Below are 19,436 nucleotides of genomic sequence, written 5' to 3'. Positions count from 1 at the left end.
AAGTCCTAGATGTCTCTATACAATAGTAAAAGGTCCTACTTATAGAAAACTAGTACATAGATGAGTAAATGACATAAAAATCCACTTCCGGGCCCACTTGGTGTGTGTTTGGGCTGAGCAATGAAGAAATTTCGTGTAGAGACTCTCCTTGGAGTTAAACGCCAGCTTTAGTGCCAGTTTGGGCGTTTAACTCCCAATTAGGTGCCAGTTCCGGCGTTTAACGCTGGAATTTCTTGAGGTGACTTTGAACGCCGGTTTGGGCCATCAAATCTTAAGCAAAGTATGGACTATTATATATTGCTGGAAAGCCCAGGATGTCTACTTTCCAAAGCCGTTAAGCGCGCGCCAATTGGGCTTCTGTAGCTCCAGAAAATCCACTTCGAGTGCAGGGAGGTCAGAATCCAACAGCATCTGCAGTCCTTTTGAGTCTCTGGATCAGATTTTTGCTCAGGTCCCTCAATTTCAGCCAGAAAATACCTGAAATCACAGAAAAACACACAAACTCATAGTAAAGTCCAGAAAAGTGAATTTTAACTAAAAACTAATAAAAATATACTAAAAACTAACTAGATCATACTAAAAATATACTAAAAACAATGCCAAAAAGTGTACAAATTATCCGCTCATCACAACACCAAACTTAAATTGTTGCTTGTCCCCAAGCAACTGAAAATCAAATAAGATAAAAAAGAAGAGAATATGCAATGAACTCCAAAAACATCTATGAAGATCAGTATTAATTAGATGAGCGGGGCTTTTAACTTTTTGTCTCTGAATAGTTTTGGCATCTCACTCTATCCCTTGTAATTCAGAATGATTGGCTTCTTTAGGAACTCAGAATCCAGATAATGTTAATGATTCTCCTAGTAAAGTATGATGATTCTTGAACATAGCTATTTATTGAGTCTTGGCTGTGGCCCAAAGCACTCTGTCTTCCAGTATTACCACCGGATACATACATGCCACAGACACATAATTGGGTGAACCTTTTCAGATTGTGACTCAGCTTTGCTAAAGTCCCCAATTAGAGGTGTCCAGGGTTCTTAAGCACACTCTTATTTGCCTTGGATCACAACTCTTATTCTTTCTTTTTCTTTCTTTTTTTTTCGGTTTTTTTTTTTTTCGTTTGCTTTTTCCCTTTTTTTTTTTGCTTTTTCTTGCTTCAAGAATCATTTCTAATGATTTTTCAGATCCTCAGTAACATGTCTCCTTTTTCATCATTCTTTCAAGAGCCAACATTCATGAACCACAAATTCAAAAGACATATGCACTGTTCAAGCATACATTCAGAGAACAAAAGTGTTGCCACCACATCAAAATAATTAAACTATTATAAAATTCAGAATTCATGCAATTCTTTCCTTTTCAATTAAGCACGTTTTTATTCAAGAAAGGTGATGGATTCATAGGACATTCATAACTTTAAGGCATAGACACTAAGACACTAATGATCACAAGACACAAACATGGATAACCATAAGCATAAAAATCGAAAAACAGAAGAATAAAGAACAAGGAAATCAAGGAACGGGTCCACCTTAGTGATGGCGGCTCTTTCTTGCTCTTGAAGATCCTATGGAGTGCTTGAGCTCCTCAATGTCTCTTCCTTGTCTTTGTTGCTCCTCCCTCATGATTCTTTGGTCTTCTCTAATTTCATGGAGGAGAATGGAGTGTTCTTTGATGACAAGTCATCATATACCCATTTTTCAAGCTAATTTCACTTGTTTTGTTAGCATTTATGCACTTTCTTGCATCCTAAGTTAGTGATTTGGAGTAAAAATGCATAACTTCTCTAAATCAAGCAACCACTATGAAATTAATGATAAATCATGAGGTTTAAGCTAATTTTAATTGCATTTTAATTGATTTATAAGCCTCTTGAATTTAGTGATACTTTGAGTGGTTGTTTGGTTTATTTTAGGTGAAGAAAAGAAAAGAAAATGAAAAGCGTGGCCTAAGAAGCGTGACAAAAGAAAAGGGAAGCGTGGCCAAAGAAGGGAGAAGCGTGCCTCAACTAATGGGGGAAGCAACCTTGCCCTCCACAAGGGCAGAATGCCCTCTAGGAGGGCAGCACTAAGTGACCGAACCAAGACAAGGCAACTTTGCCCTGCCCACTCCAAGGGCAGAGCACAAAATGGTGCCTTGGAGCCAAGAGAAGCAAATTCTTCCCTGCCCTTGTGGAGAGCAGGATCGGGCACATCAAGGAAAGAAATCCAAGGAAAAATAGCTCCCATGCATGCCACAAGGTTCGAACCAAGAACCATGAGGAAGCCAAGCCTTGAGACATACTAGCGTGCCAAGAAACCAAGAAAAATAATTAGCGTGTTTGCACTCTCCCAGGATCGAACCCACGATGTGAAGGAAAGGATCCTGCCCTGCCCTTGGCGCGGGCAGGGCAGAAATTTGAATGGCGCACCAACTTTGCTCCCTGGCGCACCAATTTCCTCGTCCTGGCAGCATCGCGCGCGCACATTCCTTCCTTGGCGCACCAACCCGTTTCTGCCCTGCCCTTGGCGCGGGCAGGGCAGCCTCCCACGCACCAGCGCATCCTGGCGCGCCAAATTCCTTCCTGGCGCATCAACTTTTCTTCTTGGCAGCACCATCCGCGCGCAACGCTCATCCTGGCGCATCAACCTTTCCCGCCCTGCCCTTGGCGCGGGCAGGGCAGCCTCTGGCGCACCAACTCGCACCAACAAGCAACATGGCCGCACCAACTTCTTGTGCCTAGCATCAATTTTCTGCCCTGCCCTCCACAAGGGCAGGGCAGCCTCCTGGGAGTGGTTTTTGGGCCAAAATTCAAATTAAAAATAAATTTGAATTCATTTCTTCACCAATCCAAAAGCCCATCCAAATCCCATTATCCAAGAATAGAAAGTGTATAAATAGGACTTAGTTTGATGTAATTAGGACTTTTATGCTCACTTTTGAATTTTGACTTTTACCTTGGCTTTTGAATTTTCATTTTCACATTCCTTTGGAGCTTTGACTCTCTTGGAATTGTTCTGGAGAGAATTGGCCGAGACTTTAGAGGATCAAGGGAGAGTTGATTGATCTCCTTCCTCAATTCCCTTGGGCAATTCTCCTCTTCTGTTTTCTGTGTATTGGGTGTGTGAAATTGGGGAAATTCTGTCCCAATTCCCATTCAAACTCTTGCATTATATTTTCTGCATAATTCAAGTTTATTTCTGTTCTTCTACTGCTTTCTCTTTTAATTTTCTGTCAATTGCTTAGTAACTTCAGATCTGGGAAGGAAATTGGGTTTTAGGCTCTGCTACCTAAGCCCTTGGGATCCTGAGATCACTTTTGGTTCCTCTGTGAACCTTTACTGCACTTTAATTTCCTTGCTGTTTAAATTTCCTGTTTGCATCCAATTCATTTCTGCTACCTTCTTTACTGCAATTTACTTCTTCTTGTTTAGATCCTGCAATCCCACTCCTCAATTCCCCTTTACATTCAGCAATTTATCTTTCTTGCCATTTAAGTTACTGCAATTTAAGTTTCTTGCACTTTAAGTTTCAGTCATTTACTTTCTTGCTCTTTAAGTTTCTGCACTTTTACTCTTCTGTTCTTTATTTTACTGCATTTCTCCCTTCCCCCTTTACATTTACTGTCATTTAATTTCTGATAAACACAAATCACTCAACCAAAACTTGATTCGCTTGACTAAACCACCCACTAAACTAAAATTGCTCAATCCTTCAATCCCTGTGGGATCGACCTCACTCATGTGAGTTATTATTACTTGATGCGACCCGGTACACTTGCCGGTGAGTTTTGTGTTGGATCGTTTTCCACACATCATTCTTGATGCTCCACCCTTAGTTGTCCCATGTTGGAACTCAATTCTCCTAGGGAGGTGTTTAATTGCTCCCAATAATTTTGTGGAGGAAAGTGCATCCCTTGAGGACTCTCAGGGATCTCATGGTGAGAGGGGTCTCTTGTGTACTCCATCCTTTTCTTGGTGATGGGCTTGTCCTCATCAATGGGGGTATCTCCCTCTATGTCAACTCCAACTGAATAACAAAGGTGACAAATGAGGTGAGGAAAGGCTAACCTTGCCAAGGTGGAGGTCTTGTCCGCCACCTTATAGAGTTCTTGGGCTATAACCTCATGAACCTCTATTTCTTCTCCAATCATGATGCTATGAATCATGATGGCCCGGTCTATGGTAACTTCGGACCGGTTGCTAGTGGGAATGATTGAGCGTTGTATGAACTCTAACCATCCTCTAGCCACGGGCTTGAGGTCATGCCTTCTCAATTGAACCGGCTTTCCTCTTGAATCTTGCTTCCATTGTGCGCCCTCTTCACATATGGTTGTGAGGACTTGGTCCAACCTTTGATCAAAGTTGACCCTTCTAGTGTAAGGATGCTCATCTCCTTGCATCATAGGCAAGTTGAACGCCACCCTCACACTCTCCGGACTAAAATCCAAGTATTTCCCCCGAACCATAGTGAGATAATTCTTTGGATTCGGGTTCACACTTTGGTCATGGTTCTTGGTGATCCATGCATTGGCATAGAACTCTTGAACCATCAAGATTCCGACTTGTTGAATGGGGTTGGTGAGTACTTCCCAACCTCTTCTTTGGATCTCATGGCGGATCTCCGGATATTCACCCTTTTTGAGTGAAAAGGGGACCTCGGGGATCACCTTCTTCAAGGCCACAACTTCATAGAAGTGGACTTGATGCACCCTTGAGAGGAATCTATCCATCTCCCATGACTCGGAGGTGGAAGCTTTTGCCTTCCCTTTCCTCTTTTTAGAGGTTTCTCCGGCCTTGGATGCCATAAATGGTTATGAAAAAGCAACGCTTTTACCACACCAAACTTAAAATGTTTGCTCGTCCTCGAGCAAAAGAAGAAAGAAGAGAGTAGAAGAAGAAGAAATGAGGAAGAGGGGGAAGGTGGTGTGTTCGGCCAAGAAGGGTAAGAAAGGGTGTTTAGGTTGTGTGAAAATGAAGGGTTGAAGAAGGGTATATATAGGAGAGAGGGGGGTAATGGTTCGGCCATGGAGGGTGGGTTTGGGAGGGAAAGTGGTTTGAATTTGAAGGGTGAGGTTGGTGGGGATTTATGAAGGATGGATGTGAGTGGTGAAGAGAAAGATGGGATTTGATAGGTGAAGGGTTTTTTGGGGAAGAGGTATTGAGGTGATTGGTGAATGGGGGAAGAAGAGAGAGAGTGATGGTGGGGTCTTGTGGGGTCCACAGATCCTGTGGTGTCAAGGAAAAGTCATCCCTGCACCAAATGTTGCTCAAAATCACGTTTTGAGCTATTTCTGGCGTTAAACGCCGGGCTGGTGCCCATTCCTGGCGTTTAACGCCAGGTTGTTGCCCTTTACTGGCGTTTAACGCCAGTCTGGTGCACCTTTCTGGCGTTAAACGCCCAGAATGGTGCCAAACTGGGCGTTAAACGCCCAACTGCTAGGCTTACTGGCGTTTAAACGCTAGCAGCTTCTTCCTCCAGGGTGTGCTGTTTTTCATCCTGTTTTTCATTCTGTTTTTGCTTTTTTCATTGTTTTTGTGACTTCTTATGATCATCAACCTACAAAAAAAGATAAAATAACAAAAGAAAATAGTTAACCATAAAACATTGGGTTGCCTCCCAACAAGCGCTTCTTTAATGTCATTAGCTTGACAGAGGACTCTCATGGAGCCTCAGAAATACTCAGAACCGTGTTGGAACCTCCCAACACCAAACTTAGAGTTTGAATGTAGGGGTTCAACACCAAACTTAGAGTTTGGTTGTGGCCTCCCAACACCAAACTCAGAGTTTGACTGTGGGGGCTCTACTTGGCTCTGTTTTGAGAGAAGCTCTTCATGCTTCCTCTCCATGATGATAGAGGGATGTCCTTGGGCCTTAAACACCAAGGATTCTTCATTCACTTGAATGATCAACTCTCCTCTATCAACATCAATCACAGCCTTTGCTGTGGCTAGGAAGGGTCTGCCAAGGATGATGGATTCATCCATGCACTTCCCAGTCTCTAGGACTATGAAATCAGTAGGGATGTAATGGTCCTCAATCTTCACCAAAACATTCTCTACAAGTCCATAAGCTTGTTTTCTTGAATTGTCTGCCATCTCTAATGAGATTTTTGCAGCTTGCACCTCAAGGATCCCTAATTTCTCCATTACAGAGAGGGGCATGAGGTTTACACTTGACCCTAAGTCACACAAGGCCTTCTTGAAGGTCATGGTGCCTATGGTACAAGGTATAGAAAACTTCCCAGGATCCTGCCTCTTTTGAGGCAGTTTCTGCCTAGACAAGTCATCCAGTTCTTTGGTGAGCAAGGGAGGTTCATCCTCCCAAGTCTCATTTCCAAATAACTTGTCATTCAGTTTCATGATTGCTCCAAGGTATTTAGCAACTTGCTCTTCAGTAACATACTCATCCTCTTCAGAGGAAGAATACTCATCAGAGCTCATGAATGGCAGAAGTAAGTCCAATGGAATCTCTATGGTCTCATTTTGAGCCTCAGATTCCCATTGTTCCTCATTGAGGAACTCAGAGGAGATTGGTACACGCCTACTGAGGTCTTCCTCAGTGGCGTCCTCCTCCTCTCTTTCCTCTCCATATTCGGCCATGTCTATGGCTTTGCACTCTCCTTTTGGATTTTCTTCTGTATTACTTGGGAGAGTGCTAGGAGGGAGTTCAGTAACTTTCTTGCTCAGCTGACCCACTTGTCCTTCCAAATTTCTGATGGAGGACCTTGTTTCATTCATGAAATTTTGAGTGGTCTTTATTAGATCAGAGACCATTGTTGCTAAGTCAGAAGTATTCTGCTTAGAACTCTCTGTCTGTTGCTGAGAAGATGATGGAAAAGGTTTGCCATTGCTAAACCTGTTTCTTCCACCATTATTGTTATTGAAACCTTGTTGAGGTCTCTCTTGATTCTTCCATGAGAAATTGGGGTGATTTCTCCATGAAGAATTGTAGGTGTTTCCATAGGGTTCTCCTAGGTAATTCACCTCTTCCATTGAAGGGTTCTCAGGATCATAGGCTTCTTCCTCAGATGAAGCTTCCTTAGTACTGCTTGGTGCATTTTGCATTCCAGACAGACTTTGAGAAATCAAATTGACTTGTTGAGTCAATATCTTGTTCTGAGCCAATATGGCATTCAGAGTGTCAATCTCAAGAACTCCTTTCTTCTGACTAGTCCCATTGTTCACAGGATTTCTTTCAGAAGTGTACATGAATTGGTTATTTGCAACCATTTCAATCAATTCCTGAGCTTCTGCAGGCGTCTTCTTCAGATGAAGAGATCCTCCAGCAGAGCTATCCAAAGACATCTTGGATAGTTCAGAGAGATCATCATAGAAAATACCTATGATGCTCCATTCAGAAAGCATGTCTGAAGGACATCTTCTGATTAATTGTTTGTATCTTTCCCAAGCTTCATAGAGGGATTCTCCATCCTTCTGTCTGAAGGTTTGGACTTCCACTCTAAGCTTACTCCATCTTTGTGGTGGAAAGAACTTTGCCAAGAAGGCATTGACCAGCTTTTCCCAAGAGTCCAGGCTTTCTTTAGGTTGAGAATCCAACCATATTCTAGCTCTGTCTCTTACAGCAAAAGGGAATAGCATCAGTCTATAGACCTCAGGGTTAACCCCATTAGTCTTGACTGTGTCACAGATTTGCAAGAATTCAGCTAAAAACTGATGAGGATCTTCCATTGGAAGTCCATGGAACTTGCAATTCTGTTGCATTAGAGAAACTAATTGAGGCTTAAGCTCAAAGTTGTTTGCTCCAATGGCAGGGATAGAGATGCTTCTCCCATAGAAATCAGGAGTAGGTGCAGTGAAGTCACCCAGCACCTTCCTTGCATTGTTGGCATTGTTGTTGTTTTCGGCTGCCATGTGTTCTTCTTCCTTGAAGAATTCGGTCAGGTCCTCTAAAGAGAGTTGTGCCTTGGCTTCTCTTAGCTTTCTCTTCAAGGTTCTCTCGGGTTTAGGGTCAGCTTCAACAAGAATGCCTTTGTCTCTGCTCCTGCTCATATGAAAGAGAAGAGAAAAAGAAAATGTGGAATCCTCTATGTCACAGTATAGAGATTCCTTGAAATGTCAGAGGAAAAGAGAAATAGAAAGAAGAAGGAGAAGAAGAATTCGAACTTTAATTAGATAAGGTTCGAATTGTGCATTTAGAAGGAGTGGTACTCCATAAATAGAAGGATGTGGGAAGGAGGGAAGAGAATTTTCGAAAATTCATTTAAAAGATTTTGAAAACATTTTGAAAATTTGATTGATAATTTTCGAAAATTAAAAGTGAAAAAGAAATCAAGTGATTTTTGAAAAAGATTTTGAAATTAGAAATTAAAAAGATTTGATTGAAAACTATTTTGAAAAAGATGTGGTTAAAAAGATTTAATTGAAAAGTTATGGTTTTAAAAAGATGTGATTGAGAAGATATGATTTGAAAACAATTTTAAAAGATATGATTTGAAAACAATTTGAAAAGATATGATTTTAAAAATTAATGACTTGCCTAACAAGAAAAGATATGATTCAAACATAAAACCTTCCTCAACAGAAAAGGCAAAAAATGTTCAATCAAATCATTAATTGTTAGTAAGTATCTTTGAAAAAGGAAAGAAATTGATTTTGAAAACATTTGATTGAAAGGATATGATTTGAAAAAGATTTGATTTTGAAAAACTTTGAAAACTTGGAAAAAAATTGATTTTGAAAACAAAATCTTCCCCCTAGCACCATCCTGGCGTTAAACGCCCAGAATGGTATACATTCTGGCGTTTAACGCCCAAAATGCTACCTCTTTGGGCGTTAAACGCCCAACCAGGTGCCCTGGCTGGCGTTTAAACGCCAGTCTGCCTTCTTCACTGGGCATTTTTGAATGCTCAGCTTTTTCTGTATAATTCCTCTGCAGTATGTTCTGAATATTCAATTCTTTGTATCATTGACTTGAAAGGACACAAATTAAAAATATTTTTGGATTTTTAATAATCAAAATGCAAAAGGAATCAATTAACAATGCATGCAAGACACCAAACTTAGCAGTTTGTATACTACTGACACTAACAATATGAGAATGCATATGAGACACACAAAATACTTCAAGTCAATAGAATTCAAAGATTAGAACACAAAAATCATCAAGAATTACTTGAGGATCCTTAAGACACATGAATGAATGCATGCAATTGACACTAAACTTAAGATGAGACACTAGACTTAAGCAGGAAACATCAAATATTTTTGGTTTTTATGATTTTGTAAATTTTTTTTTGTGTTTTTCGAAAATTAAGTGGGAAAAGGTATCAAAATCCTTGATGAGAATTCCAGGAATCAGTGCAATGCTAGTCTAAGACTCCGGTCCAGGAATTAGACATGGCTTCACAGCCAGCCAAGCTTTCAAGGAAAGCTTCGGTCCAAAACACTAGACATGACCAAAGGTCAGCCAAAGCTTAGCAGATCACTACTCCAAGAGCAAAATTGATGAGAATCAACAAGCTCTTGTGGTGATAAGTTGAAACCTCGGTCCAATCAGATTAGACATGGCTTCTCAGCCAGCCAGATTTCAACAAATCATCATGAAACTCTAGAATTCATCTTCAAGAATTTCGAAAAAAAATAAATACCTAATCTAAGCAACAAGATGAACCGTCAGTTGTCCAAACTAGAACAATCCCAGGCATTGTTACCAAAAGCTTGCTCAAAACTTGAACAATCCCCGGCAACGGCGCCAAAAACTTGGTGCGCGAAATTGTGAACAATACTTTTCACAACTCTCATAATCCCTGGTCATGAACTCCAAAAACTTGGTGGTTCAATTCCATGGCATTACACAACTTCGCACAACTAACCAGCAAGTGCACTGGGTCGTCCAAGTAATACCTTACGTGAGTAAGGGTCGATCCCACGGAGATTGTTAGCATTGAAGCAAGCTATGGTCATCTTGTAAATCTTAGTCAGGCAAACTCAAATGTATATGATGATGAACGAAAATAACATAGAAGATAAAGATAGTGATACTTATGTATATCATTGGTGTAAGAGCTTCAGACAAGCGTATGAAGATGCCTTCCCTTCCGTCTCTCTGCTTTCCTACTGCCTTCATCCAATCCTTTCTTACTCCTTTCCATGGCAAGCTCGTGTAGGGTTTCACTGTTGTCAGCAGCTACCTCCCATCCGCGCAGTGAAAGCTAATGCACGCACTCTGTCACAGTGCTGCCAATCACCGGTTTGGTTCCCTCCCTACCGGAATAGAATCACTCTTTTGCGTCTGTCACTAACGCCCAGTAGGTTACAGGTTTGAAGCACGTCACAGTCATTCAATCATTGAATCCTACTCAGAATACCACAGACAAGGTTAGACCTTCCGGATTCTCTTGAATGCTGCCATCAGGTCCTGCCTATACCACGAAGACTCTGATCTCACGGAATGGTTGGCTCGTTTGTCAGGCGAGCACTCGGTTGTCAGGCGATCAACCATGCATCGTGCAATCAGGAATCCAAGAGATATTCACTAAGCCTCAGATGCTTGTAGAACAAGAATGGTTGTCAGTCACCTTGTTCATGGGTGAGAATGGTGATGGGCGTCAATCATCACCTTCATCATGTTGAAGAACAAGTGATATCTTGGACAAAGAACAAGCGGAATTGAATGGAAGAACAATAGTAATTGCATTAATACTCGAGGTACAGCAGAGCTCCACACCTTAATCTATGGTGTGTAGAAACTCCACCGTTGAAAATACATAAGCATAAGGTCTAGGCATGGCCGAATGGCCAGCCTCCTAAAGGTCTAAGATAGCATAAAACAAAGATAGCTACCAAAAGTCCTAGATGTCTCTATACAATAGTAAAAGGTCCTACTTATAGAAAACTAGTACATAGATGAGTAAATGACATAAAAATCCACTTCCGGGCCCACTTGGTGTGTGTTTGGGCTGAGCAATGAAGAAATTTCGTGTAGAGACTCTCCTTGGAGTTAAACGCCAGCTTTAGTGCCAGTTTGGGCGTTTAACTCCCAATTAGGTGCCAGTTCCGGCGTTTAACGCTGGAATTTCTTGAGGTGACTTTGAACGCCGGTTTGGGCCATCAAATCTTGGGCAAAGTATGGACTATTATATATTGCTGGAAAGCCCAGGATGTCTACTTTCCAAAGACAATTGGGCCAATTGGGCTTCTGTAGCTCCAGAAAATCTACTTCGAGTGCAGGGAGGTCAGAATCCAACAGCATCTGCAGTCCTTTTGAGTCTCTGGATCAGATTTTTGCTCAGGTCCCTCAATTTCAGCCAGAAAATACCTGAAATCACAGAAAAACACACAAACTCATAGTAAAGTCCAGAAAAGTGAATTTTAACTAAAAACTAATAAAAATATACTAAAAACTAACTAGATCATACTAAAAATATACTAAAAACAATGCCAAAAAGTGTACAAATTATCCGCTCATCATTAGCCACACTAACTTCAGCACTAACGCCACACATGTAGCATTAGTGAGGCTAACGGTGACACTAATGATTAGCACCGGGACCTCAACTTGATTCACTTCTCTTTCAAGGACCACCCAACCTCAAGGAAGCAAGCCCACAAGTGTCAACCAATCACGGCCACAAGAAGCATCTAGAATAGGAATTTTTATTTAATTATAATTTGCTTTCATTTTGTAATTTAGGAGAGCCTATATAAGGGCCTTAGTTTTTACATTCAAAGGGACGGACATTCTGGAATCCAGGGGATTGAAGAGGGGTCTTCGGACTCCCTCCCCTCACACACTTTTCCTTCTCTTTCTTTTCTTTGTACTTTTCATTTATGAATTTTGAAGTTTTCATTTTTGTTTTAATCTTCACCTTTACTTTTCTGCACTTTATTTCTTTTCTATTTTGATAGAGCAATGATCAACTAACTCTTTCCATTGGGTTAGAGAGCTCTATTTTGATTCAATGGATCAATTGTAGTTCTTATTCTTCTTCTTCTTCTTTCTTTTCTCTTGATTTTACTAGAGAGCTTTTGATCTTCATCCAATTGGGTAGTTGTCTCGGAAGAGAAATTGCTCATACTTGGATTTCCTCTGAACCTTGGAAGAAGAAAGAGGAAATCATGCTAGAAATGCTCTCTCACATTGGATTAGGTTAGGGGTTGGATGGATATTGTGACATTTAATCCTACCAATACTTTGATCTATGAATGTGTGTGGTATAATCAGTGACCAAACTTCATCTCTTCCCATGAGCAATTAAATCAAGGAATTGGGAAATTGTTCAAGCTTAGAGAGATTGGATTGCCAAGAAATTGGGATCTAATCACTTAAGATTGTCAAGGAGATCAATGAATGCATTGATTGAGGAAGAGATGAGAATGAGCTTGATCCGGAGGATTGCAATATCTCTTGATCCCAATGTTCATCTTATTTTTAGTTCTTACATTTACATTTCTTGCCATTTTACTTCTCTGCACTTTATTGCTTTCTTTAGGTTTATGCCATTTATATTTCCTTGTTACTTATCACTCCAATATGATTCATCTAAATAGGATAATCAATTAACTATTGATTGCTTAATCCGTTAATCCATGTGGATACGATCTCACTCTATTGTGAGTTTTACTTGACGACAAATTCGGTATACTTGCCGAAGGAAAATTGTTGAGAGACAAGTTTCCGTGCATCAAGTAGGTCTGGATTTTATTCCTTTGGGCCCTTTTATCCATTAATGCTCAAAGCTTTGGATCCTTTTTACCCTTGCCTTTTAGTTTAAAGGGTTATTGGCTTTTTGCTCTTGCCTTTTGGTTTAAAGAGCTATTGGCTTTTTCTGCTTGCTTTTTCTTTTTCTTTCTTTTTCTTTATTTTTTGCCCTTTTTTTCTGCAAGTTTTGTGTTTTTCACTGCTTTTTCTTGCTTCAAAAATCAATTTTATGATTTTTCAGATTATCAATAACATTTTTCTTTTTTCATTATTCTTTCAAGAGCTAACAATTTTAACATTCATAAACTTCACTATCAAAAATATGCACTGTTCAAGCATTCATTCAGAAAATAAAAAGTATTGCCACCACATCAAAATAATTAAACTATTTTCAAGAGAGAATTCGAAAGTTATGTACTTCTTTTTTTTTTTTTTTTAAACATTTTTCATTTAAGAAAGGTGAAAGATTCATGGAACATTCATAGCTTTAAGACATAGACACTAAACACTAATGATCATGTAATGAAGACACAAACATAGTCAAAACATAAAGCATAAAAACCAAAACAGAAAAGAAAATAAACAAGGAGATTAAAGAACGGGTCCACCTTAGTGATGGTGGCTTCTTCTTCCTCTTGAAAAACCAATGGAGTTATTAAGCTCCTCTATGTCTCTTCCTTGCCTTTGTTGCTCCTCTTCCTAGAGGTTTCTCTGACCTTAGGTGCCATTAGTGGTTATAGAAAGCAAGGAGCTGAGCTTTTTCACACCAAACTTAAAAGCTTTGCTCGTCCTCGAGCAAAATAAGATAGAAGGGAGTAGAAGAAGAAAGATGCAATTAATTTTGAAAACTTATTAATGTATGGAACAAAAATTAAAGAGTTGAAAAGAATTTGAAAAGATATGTAAGTTTTGAAAACGTTTTGGAAGGAATTGAAAAGAATTGAAAAAGAAATAAAAAGAATTGAAAAGATTATTAATTTATGAAAATAAAAATTGAAAGATGAATGTTTAAAATATGTTTGATGCAAAAAATTATGAATTAAAACATGAAAAATTGAAAAAAATTCAATTGGAAACAAAATTACCTCCCTTGTGTCATCTTGGCGTTAAACGCCCAGAATGCTATCCATTCTGGCGTTTAACGCCCACTTGACTGCCTCTTTGGGCGTTTAACGCCCAGCCAGATACCCTGACTGGCGTTAAACGCCAGGAATCCTTCTTTACTGGGCGTTTTTCTGAACGCCCAGAATGCTTGCCATTTCTGGCGTTAAACGCCCAGAATGCTGCCCATTCTGGCATTTAACGCCCAGAATGCTGCCTGCATGGGCGTTAAACGCCCATTCTGCTAAGCCTGTCCTCCAGGGTGTGCTGTTTTTGATGCTGTTTTTGATTCCGCTTTAATTCTGCAGCTGTTTTTGTGACTCCACATGATCATCAACCTAAAGAAAACATAAACTAACAATGAAAAATGAAATGAAAAAGTAATTATCATAGATAAATAAGATTGGGTTGCCTCCCAATAAACGCTTCTTTACTGTCTTTAGCTGGACTTTTACTGAGCTTTTAATTTAGTCTCAGTTTTGAGCACTCTTGCTCAACAATGCCTTCAAGAAAATGTTTGACACTTTGTCCATTAACAATGAACTTTTTGTCAGAGTCACTATCCTGAAGCTCTACATATCCATATGGTGACACACTTGTAATCACATATGGTCCCTTCCAATGGGATTTCAATTTCCCAAGGAACAATATGAGCCTAGAGTTAAATAGCAGAACCTTCTGATGTCCTGGCTCAAAGACTCTGGATGACAGCTTTCTATCATGCCATCTTTTTGCTTTCTCCTTGTAAATTTTAGCATTTTCGAAACCATTGAGTCTGAACTCCTCCAGCTCATTCAACTGGAGTAATGTTTTCTCTCCAGCTACCTTAGCATCAAGTTTTAGGAACCTGGTAGCCTAGTAGGCCTTGTGTTCCAGTTCCACTGTTAGATGACAGGCATTTCCATACACAAGCTGGTATAGAGAGGTCCATATAGGAGTGTTGAATGCGGTTCTGTATGCCCACAGAGCATCATCCAGACTTCTTGCCCAATCCCTTCTATGGGTATTTACAATCTGTTCCAGGATTCATTTTAGTTCTCTATTCGAGACTTTAGCCTGCCCATTTGTCTGTGGATGATATGGAGTTGCCACTTTGTGGTTAATTCCATATCGGATCAGAGCAGAGTCAAGCTATTTATTGCAAAAATGAGTGCATCCATCAATGATCAGTATCCTAGAGACACCAAACCTGCTGAAGATATGCTTCTGGAGGAACTTCATCACTGTCTTAGTATCATTAGTGGGTGTTGCAATTGCCTCTACCCATTTAGATACATAGTCTACTGCCACTAGAATATAAGTGTTTGAGTATGATGGTGGGAAAGGCCCCATGAAGTCAATACCCCATACATCAAACAACTCAATCTCTAAGATCCCTTGCTGAGGCATGGCATAACCGTGAGGCAGATTACCAGCTCTCTGGCAACTGTTACAGTTACTACAAACTCTCGGGAGTCTCTATAGAGAGTGGGCCAGTAGAAGCCACATTGGAGAACCTTTGTGGCTGTTCGCTCACCTCCGAAATGTCCTCCATATTGTGATCTATGGCAATACCATAGGATCTTCTGTGCCTCTTCTCTAGGCACACATCTTCGGATTACTCCGTCTGCACACCTCTTAAAGAGATATGGTTCATCCCACAAGTAGTACTTTGCATCAGAAATTAATTTTTTTGTTTGCTGCTTACTGTACTCTTTGGGTATGAATCTCACAGCTTTATAGTTTGCAATGTCTGCAAGCCACAGTACTTCCTGAATGGCAAAGAGTTGCTCATCCGAAAAGGTTTTAGAGATTTCAGTAGGAAGGAGGGACGCTCCTGCTACTGGTTCTATCTAGGACAAGTAATCAGCTACTTGGTTCTCTGTCCCTTTTCTGTCTCTTATTTCTATATCAAACTCTTGCAGAAGCAACACCCATCTTATGAGTCTGGGTTTTGAATCCTGCTTTGTGAGGAGATATTTTAGAGCAGCATGGTCAGTGTACACAATCACTTTTGATCCTACTAAATAAAATTTGAACTTGTCAATGGCATAAACCACTGCAAGCAACTCCTTTTCTGTGGTTGTGTAATTCTTCTGCGTGTCATTTAAAACACGGCTAGCATAATAAATGACATGCAGAAGCTTTTCATGCCTTTGTCCCAATAGTACACCAATGGAATGGTCACTGGCATCACACATTAATTCGAATGGTAATGTCCAGTTTGGTGTAGAAATGACTGGTGCTGTGACCAGCTTAGCTTTTAGAGTCTCAAACGCCTGCAGACACTCTGTGTCAAAGACAAATGGTGTATCAGCAGCTAGCAGATTGCTTAGAGGTTTTGCAATTTTTGAAAAATCCTTTATAAACCTCCTATAGAATCCTGCATGCCCCAGAAAGCTTCTGATTGCCTTAACATTGGCAGGTGGTGGTAATTTTTCAATTACCTCTACCTTAGCTTGATCCACCTCTATTCTCTTGTTTGAAATTTTGTGCCCAAGGACAATTCCTTCAGTCACCATAAAGTGACATTTCTCCCAGTTTAAAACCAGGTTAGTCTCTTGGCACCTTTTCAGAACAAGTGCTAGATGGTCAAGACAGGAGCTGAATGAGTCTCAAAATACTGAGAAATCATCCATGAAGACTTCCAGAAATTTCTCTACCATATCCGAGAAGATAGAGAGCATGCACTGATGCAAATGCATATTTGCATTATGAGTTAGTTAGTTTAGTTAGTTTTAGCTTAATTTCACTCATTTTCTCTAAATAAACAAGTCCTTTTATGAGTTTTGTTTCCATGCATGATGATATCAAGGAACATGTTAATTCTAGCCAAATTCATGCAAATGCTTTAAGGAATGCATATATGAATGAGTATGAATGAATCTCATGAAATTTATTGCATGAATTGGTAAGACTTTGAAGCTATTTCCCTTGTTGATGATAGGTGATGAAACAAGGAAGCATGGAAGCAAGAATGATGCAAGCTGGGCAAGAAGTTGGCGTTGCCAACTTGGATACAATGGGCGTTGTTCTTGGCAACTCCAGGAAGAGGAGTTGGCGTTGCCAACTTGAGGAAGAAGGTGCGTTGTTAAGGACAACGCCAGGCAGCCCTGGAGAAGCAAAGTTGGCGTTGCCAACTCTAGGACCACGTTGCCAACGCCACAACACAAGCAAGTTTGGCAGCCTTGGGAGCAAAGTTGGCGTTGCCAACTTGAGGAGCACGTTGCCAACGCCACACACAAGCAAGGCAAGCTTGGCCCTGGAAGAGGCAAAGTTGGCGTTGCCAACTTGAGAAGGGCGTTGCCAACGCCCACCCAAGCAATCTTGGGGAGCTAATTTGGAGCCTCGAGCACGTTGCCAGCCTAGAGATGAGGGGCGTTTTTGAGGACAACGCAGGCTAACAACGCCAAACAATCAAGCTTGGCCCTGGAAGAAAAGGAGCTGGCGTTGCCAACTCAAGATGGGCGTTGCCAACGCCACACACAAGCAATTTTGGCACTAAAGAGGAGCTCGAGCACGTTATTGAAGCTAGGAAGCATTGGCGTTATCCTTGGCAACGCCAGAAATGGGTGCTTGGCTAGGCACCAAGTCTTGGTGCCAACCAAGTTCCCAACGCCCACCAGCCGCACCAACCAAGTTGCCAACGTCCATTGGCCTTGCCATGCACGTTGCCAACGCCCACAAGCGCACCAAACACGTTGCCAACGCCCAATGGCCTTGCCATGCACGTTGCCAACGCCAGGAAGCAAGCATGGAGCCTTGAGAAGGGCTCGAGCACGTTGCCAACGTGCTAAAGAGAAGGAGTTATTCACAACAACGCCAGGAAATTATGGTGCACGTTGCTAACTTGAAATGTATGGGCGTTATTCACAACAACTCCAACAAGGCAGCCTGACCATGTCCTCTTCAATGGAAGATATCTTGAGCTACAGAGATCCAAATTGAGTGCTTCCAGTTGCATTGGAAAGCTGACATTCAGAGCTTTCCAACCATATATAATAGTCTATGATGGAGCACAAAATTGAAGCCAAACCAGAGTCATCTTTAGGCCCTAAAAACAAGAACATGAAGTGAAATTCAAGAAAGCTAGAGATTGGCCTTGGGGTGTGGGTCGAGCACGTTGCCAACGTGCCACAAGGGGGGCATGTTTTGCAACAACGCCAGCCCCAAGTCCTTGCCTTGGGAGAGTGATGCACGGGCACGTTGCCAACTTGGGGTTGAGGGTGCGTTATTCACAACAACTTGGCAACAACTTGGCTGCTTGACCTTACCTTCTTTGAGGAACCATAACTTGAGCTAGGAAAGTCCAATTGAGGTGATTCCAGTGGCATTAGAAAATAGACATCAAGAGCTTTCCAATGATGTATAATAGTCCATATTGAAGCTGAAGGTTGACACTCAAATTCTGGGCTACATTTAGCATGAAAGTAAGGCCAAGAAGAGGAAAAGCAAGTTGTTGGCAACAACTTGGGCTAGCAACGCCCAAGTCTCATACTTCATGCCCAGGAAATTGTCCTGCACGTTGCCAACGTGCATTTGGCCTGGAGTTAGTGCCAATAACGCCAAGCCAATGGGCCAGAATCATGATGAATGAACCCTTCCTTTCCAAGTCTAGCAACACTTCCAATTGAGCCAAGAAGTCAACAAAGAGAAAGCCCACATTGCTAACCCAAATTGAAGATCTCTGAAGAAGTTTTGGGAGTAGTATAAATAGAAGAGATTGATGTACTTGTAGGGGACTTTTTACACTTTTACACTTTTACTCTTACTCTTTGACACTTAGACATTTTTACACTTTTGAGCACTTGTATTGGAGAACTCTTTGGTACTTCCGGGAGAAGAACCAGAGAGCTATTTTGGAATTCTTCTTGGGAACTTTTCTTCTTCATTTTCTTAAGCTTTAAGCATTTTCCTTATTCTTCATCATCTTTCTTTATACTTAGCTTAATTTTCATTCATGGCAATTGTTGTTGAAATTGGAGCAATGACTCACTAAACCCCACTTTCATTAGGGGGAGGAGCTCTGTTTGTTGGAATGGATTGATGAACCCATCTTTCCTCCTCAATTCTAGTGGTTGATTTAAAGAGGGAACTCTTGATCTTCACAGATTCAACCACCATCGAGAGAGGGGTTAATCTATATGAATTATGTGGTGAGTTTGAGGAATGAGCCACATAATTCAGTTTAGAGTTCATCCTTTCATGATTTCTTTAATCAATATACCTTGGTTAGTATGTGAGATGTAACTCTCCTTGGTTGAGATTATAGAAATTGTGTGGCTGGATAATATATGAGCTTCATCTCTTCTCATGAGCAATTAGATCACGAGAGTGGCAATTGGTTATGTTGAGAGGGATTGAATCACCAAGAGATTGGGGTTCAATCACCCACTTGCCATAGATCTATACCCATGATTGAGAAGGATTTGACTAACATCAATTCATGAAAACTAACATCTCTGATCCCTAATGATCTTCTCTACCATCAATTCTTATTTCTATTGCCTCTAGTTGTTTAATTCCCCACAACCCAATTCCCTTTTACATTCTGTCCATTTACTGTTCTTGTCATCTACATTTTGTTCTTTCAATTCTTGCTATTTACTCTTATGTTATTTAAATTTCTACATCCTTTAATTCCTTGCCATTTATCTTTGATGTTATTTAAGTTTCTTGCAATTTAAGTTTCCGTCATTTACTTTCATT

General features: G+C 40.6%; 1 non-coding gene across 1 annotated transcript; it reads left to right on the top strand.

Moving 5' to 3' along the window:
* The first annotated feature begins 7,345 nt into the window (after nt 1-7,345).
* Nucleotides 7,346-7,453, top strand: LOC130958946 (small nucleolar RNA R71). The gene has a single exon (XR_009078045.1). It is a non-coding gene; the product is annotated as a small nucleolar RNA R71 (small nucleolar RNA).
* The last annotated feature ends 11,983 nt before the right edge of the window (nt 7,454-19,436 follow it).

This window comes from Arachis stenosperma, chromosome 10, assembly GCF_014773155.1.
Source record: "Arachis stenosperma cultivar V10309 chromosome 10, arast.V10309.gnm1.PFL2, whole genome shotgun sequence".
In the NCBI taxonomy this organism is placed as follows: domain Eukaryota; kingdom Viridiplantae; phylum Streptophyta; class Magnoliopsida; order Fabales; family Fabaceae; genus Arachis; species Arachis stenosperma.
The sequence above is the reverse complement of the archived record's forward strand: the minus strand, read 5'-3'. Positions and strand labels throughout refer to the sequence as shown.